The following is a 6,000-nucleotide window of genomic DNA, read 5'->3' as shown; positions in this document are numbered from 1 at the left end:
AAAATTGAGGCAGCCATTGAAGTGGTCTTCCCAGAAGAAAGAGATATTTGCTCCAAGTTCACACATTTTACAATATAGAGAGACAATTTAGCCCTCCCCACTCAAGACTTTAGATAATTAAAGGGCAGGGTTCAAGTTCAAAGTGTCTGGGTTTCCTTTCCCATCTGTTGGAGGCTCTGCAGAAGAAATCTCCCAAAATGAGGCATAGGTCCAGTTCTCATCACAGACCTCACAGAGCATGGGGTCATCTTTTCTTTATGTTCTATGGTAATGAAAATTTACACTTCTACACTGTCTCAGAACAAACATAACCTTTAATTGTGTTTTTCAAATTGGTATATTCACTCAACAGTCTTGAACAAGCATCTATTATATGCCAGGCAATTATTCTCGGTATCGGGAACACAGCAATGAACAAAATAAATGCCAATTTTCATGAAGCTGGCATTCTGTACAGTTGACTTCATGCACTTTTGACAATTTTTCTCCTCTCAGAAAAGGGACTAACATACGCTTTTGGGAGGAGAAATGTGTAGAGCATGCCACAGAGAGTAAGGGGTCTCTGGATAAATGCCTTGGGTGGTAGGAGTATTGTGCAGCACAGTTTATCCCTAGGTGAGCAGAGGACATGATCTAGTAGGCATTTGTTCATGAAGGTCCTTGAATGCCCAGCTAAGGGGTTTGAACTCTATTGGAGACATTGACACTAACAGTTGATGCTTATTGAGTTTGCAAAGCTATACATGAATCACCTCATTTTAATTCTTTCTCCAGGTACTATTATTATCTGCAGATTGCAGGTGAAAAAACTGAGTCACAGAGAGGTAAAGAAGCTGCCCTGGGTCCCACAGTTGTGTGAAAACATCTTACCAAGAAAGAGTTGTGTTGTAGAAATCTGGCAGCCACATATAATATGAATCATAGAGAGGAGAGACCACAAATTATTACTGCAGGAGGATCACTGGGGACAGGTAACAAGGAGGAAATACGCCACTGGCAGAGGGCATGGAAAGAAAGGAATGGATGCAAAGCCTGGCTGTGCAGGGTGCTGGCCAAGAGGAAGACATCACAGATGCTTCCTAGCTGCTCGGTACCTTGGAGAAAGATGGGGCTGTTTCAGAGGAAGCTGAGCCAGGGAGGGGCACAGATTTGGTGGGCAAGATATTGAGCTCAGTTTGAGGGTATTGTGAGTGTCTCAGGAGCCTGTGAGGAGGCATTTCACAAATATCTGAAAAATCAATGACTTGATCTGGGGAAAAATAAACAGCTGGTATTACAAACCCATAAAGGAGTCTGTATCAGTTATTGGTTGAAGCTGCAGGAGTAAATAATGGTATATAGATGGATAGATCAGAAGGTTGGAATAGACAGAGAAGTCTCAAGGACACACACAGTTAGGAAAAGAAAAGCAAGTCCATGAAGGAGCTATTCCCAGAGGCTGCAGATCTAGGCAATTGCTTGTTAGGAAAATGAAGGGAAGAGAGAATTTCCAAAAGAATGGAAGTTGAAGGTAGTCAAATGCTGAAGAGCCCACTGACAATTATAACTAGAAAGACTTGGGTTTGGAAATAAGGAGTCTTGATTAGCATTTCAGAGGATGAAGAGAAACCCTTAAACTCTCTCCTGGGAGAATAAATGGGTACAACATTTCCAGGGCCAAATTAGCAATGTGGCTCAAAAGAATCAAAATACTGCATATCTGGAAATTAATGTACAATGGACATAGCCCAGCATGTGGCACTTCATATAGAACTTATTAAGTGATAGCAAATTTATCTTATTTATTCTGTCCATTTTCTTCCCCCAAACCATCAAGATACATCTGGAAATTATACTTCTAGAAATATATAGAAAAGTAATACCCATGTACATGTATTGATAGTAAGACTGGCTCCAAATTTTGCTTAAAATAGTGAAACTTTGTAAACAGCATAAATGTCCCACAATAGAGAATATTTAATGGATACAAAGATGCTTGTGATGGTTACAAAGAAGCAGTTTACAAAAGTGTGTACAGTATGATTCCCCACTTTTGAAGGGAGACACATAGAGACAGAAAGAACTGGAAGGATATACTGCAAGAATTCCATAACACTGTTTTGGTGTGGGAGGGCTTGACAATTATAAGACCTCTGTTTTCCCTTCCCCCCAACCCATTTACTCTTCCTCTTTTTTTTTGAATTACTTGTATTTTCTACAGCAATTCTGTCCAATAGGAATGTGAGACACATAAGCACTTTAAAATGTTCTAGTAGCTACATTTAAAAAGTAAAAAGAAATGGATAAAAATAATATATTTTATTTAACCCCCCAATATTGCAAATATTATTATTGTAACATGTAATCAACATAGAAAATATTAATATTGTTTACATTTTTAACACTCAGCCTTCCAAATCTAGTGTGTATTTTATATTTACAAAATATCTCAATTGAAGCCATCCACATTTCAAGCACCCAACAGCCACATGGCTTCCATATTGGAAAACACAGCTCTATAAAATAATTGCTAACATTTATCAAGTGCTTACTACATGTACTGCTTCAAGCCCATTGGGTGGGGATTATAACTAATTTAATCTGACAATAACATGATGAGGTTGTTGTGCTTATTATTGTCTCTGTAAGCACACATTACTGTTGTAATAGCACCGTGATAAAAGTTTTGGAGTTTTCATAAGGCTTATTCCTAATATGATGGGGATGGAAGCCAGGTTGTAAAGGCTTGCAGAGTCAAGAAGGAAATGAGGGAGCTAGAGAGGGACAAAAAGTTAAGACTTAGCTGGTTGTGAAGAAGAAAAGTTAACAGGGTGAGGGAAACACGAGGGCAGGGAGACATGAATATGAAGGAGGCTGAAGAGGAAAGAGGAAGATGGAAGGCCAAAGGCAGACGACTGGGGATGTTTGGGACCAGTGTCTCCACAATGTCTCCACAGACAACTCCACTCTCCAGGGGAATGCTATGCCTGAGTGGTGAGAGGTGGGTGGGGGGGATAGGGGATGGTTCTGGGAGAAGTTGAACTGAGTTACGAAGAATGAAATCAGCCGTTAAAGAAGCAAAAAGGGAGAAGATACAGATTTGAGAAGTACTTGACCTGAAGACCTGTTGACTGGTAGGATAAGGAGAATCGGAAAGAATGAGGATTTGAGGATGATTCTCAGGCTTCCTGCATAGGCAAAGGCAGACAGCGTAACACTCACTGCATGCCTCTCTGGAGTCAGACATTGGTCCTGGACATCACAAACTTATCTCATTTAATCCCTACAGAGGTCCCACTAAAGGCTTGCCATTTCACAGATGTGCAAGCTGAGGCAAGATCATTGGCCCCAGGGCTCACCATTAGTAAATGGATGAGTCAGGCCTTGAGCCTAGTCTATTCCAGAGATGGAGAGGGGAGAAAAGTTGATGCGGGGCTAAAACTAGGACAGATGGTTCAGGCTTTCTCCTCTGGATAAAGCGAAGGGCTGGGTTTGGGGAGCTAAGAACCCAGGGAAGGCGCTGGGCTTCAAGCAGCCTGCAGATGTATGGGACTGTAAGGTGCTCCAGCATGAGGGAGGCGTGATCAACCTGAGGGCTCAGCAGCCTGAAAGGGTGGACGGGGAAGTGGAGGGGAAGGGCTGGGGAGCAGAGGTGGGGGAGGGGCCACAGGTTTGGGGTAAGGTGGGCCTCCGTCCACCGGTGAGGGGAGGAAGCAAGCACACAGTCAGCTGTTTTGAGGGGAGGTCGCAGTGGGAGACCTGTGGGGGCTTGGCAGGGACCAAGCAGGGAATCTGGCCCAAGAAAAACTTGGGGCGTGGTGGGGAGCCTTGATGCTGGGTCCAGAACACAGAGGGAGACTTAGAGACCTCCTGAAGGTAACAAATTCTTCTCTTAACCTACTGCAGGGGAGACAACATGGGGAAAAGAGGCCCTAAGAGCAACGGAAATAGAGGAAACCAGGTAAGATAAATATCTGCCAAGGGAGGGAAGGGAAGGAAGGAAATTATGAAATCACGGAAGGAAAGTGAGAGAAAGGCACAATGAGAGAGGCTAAGGAGAGGGAAACTGAAGGTAGAACCCCCTTCACCCAAGGCACTGGGTAACCCCTCACTGATCCTGTGAGAATCCAGCTGCAGTGGCCGGGGTTGGGGTAGAATGGGGGCAGAACCTGAACTATGGCCAGGCCCACTGAACTGTCCCACCTCAACCCAGTCCAGGACTAGACTCCAGTCACTGGTCCCATGCAGACCGTTTCTTCATCTGTAAACAGGGTTAATGACAGACAACTGATGTCCAAGTATTTGGAAAGCGCAACGAGAAGTTACTATAAAGGTCTATGGATTTACACAGGGAGATGTATACCCAGAGCCAGATAAGGAAAGTCCATGTGGCCAGTGTAGATATGTCCAGAATGGCCCAGTAGATTCCAAGCTCCTCTACCGGCCCAATTTAGTGAGTTCAGGGGTCAATGTTCCGCCTTGCAGTGAGGTAGGACGTGGGGGCCTACAGCTAGACCAGTGAGGTTCACCACCGGCTAGGGGAACAAAGCCTGGGGCTCAGTTCAACCCTATCCGGCTCCAGTCTCCTCGGTCACACGCCCAAGCACTTAGTCCCTCCTAGCCACATTCAGAGAACAGGCCCGGTGATGCTTCTCCAGCTAAACCTGCCTCCCTGCGGGGACCTTGCTCCAGCAAAATTCACGCTGTCTCCTTCCACATAGAACGAAAATCTCGGTTCCATGTCTTTGCCCAGCTTCGCACCCTCACCACCCCAGCGATTTGGCCTGGTTAGGTCCTTATCCCCACTCAGGGGAGCTTCTCCTTACCCGGAACGGAGGATGAGGCAAAGGGAGAGGGGGAAGAAACAGAGGGAAAGTGGCAGGGGCGGGGCGGGGGAGAGGGCGGTAAAGAGGCAGGAAAGGGAGAAAGAGACAGCCTGAGACAGAAGCGGAGAGACCAGCACAGTGAGCCAGAAAGATCTGGAGGGGCCAGCAAAAGAGACACAAGCCCTCGCCACGAATTCAGTAACATTCCTTCCTCAGGTGTTTGTGGGGCGCCTCCGAGGTGCTCCGCCCGGGTCTGCTCTGGACGCGACCGGCTGCAGGGTGCGGCAGTCTCCCCCCACCCCTCGCCGTCTCCTCCCCACCTCTCCCAAGGGGGCCGGAACGGCTTCGGCTCGCGGGGGCTTTTCGGACCAGTCGAGTGGAAAATAGACTTTAACCCGCTTTGTGGCAACAAGGGCGCCCGGAGCGCTCTCCCCGGCCGAGACTGCGGGCGCTCAGGCAGGCCACTCTCAAGACCTGGCCTGGAGTCCTTGCAGAGCCTCGCGGCTCGAGGACCTTCTGGCCGCTGGGCGCCCGGACGCACTGCCGGGATCCGCGCACCCGGGCCGCGGCCAGGCCGCTCTAAGCCGGGCAGCAGCGAGGAAGCAGGTCGGCTTCTCACAGTGCACTGGCAGGGTGCAGGTCCCAGCCTCCCCATCACCGCCTAGCGTCCTCTTAGGCCTGGATACTGTTTTCCTGCGGCCTGGAAGGCCCTGGTGGAAAAGTTTGCTGAGTATTTGTTCTCCTTCCCACTGCCCTCTCATCCCCGACGAATTAGTGCACGAAATGGAAACTGGCTGGAGTAGAGTAGTCCGCTGCCTGCGTTCGCGAGTGGAAGGTGAGGGTCGGAGGAGGCCAGGTGGCTGCTACTTTCCTGGGATGGTCTGTTGTGTCTTCTTGGAGAGTCTTAGGCGTTGGTTGTGGACTGTTCAGCCACCTCCAACGTAAGACAGTGTCTTCAAGGCCCCGGCCTGTCCTGGACCGCCTGCACCTGAGCTCCGCAATCAGAGAAGACGAGGAAAGCAGATGGCCCTGCGGGCCGGTCGCGATGCCAGTAGCTGGGCCAAGGACCTGCTTCCAAGCCCGGAGAACTGCAGCTTGGGACGTCTGGGTGACCACTCCGCCAGCTCCTCCAGCGCTTTCCCTGGCCTGGCCTCTTCTGAAAATAACTGCGCGTCCGCTTTCCGAAGCTGTCCCC

Source organism: Oryx dammah, unplaced genomic scaffold (genome assembly GCF_014754425.2).
Source record: "Oryx dammah isolate SB20612 unplaced genomic scaffold, SCBI_Odam_1.1 HiC_scaffold_25, whole genome shotgun sequence".
NCBI lineage: Eukaryota > Metazoa > Chordata > Mammalia > Artiodactyla > Bovidae > Oryx > Oryx dammah.
The sequence above is the reverse complement of the archived record's forward strand: the minus strand, read 5'-3'. Positions refer to the sequence as shown.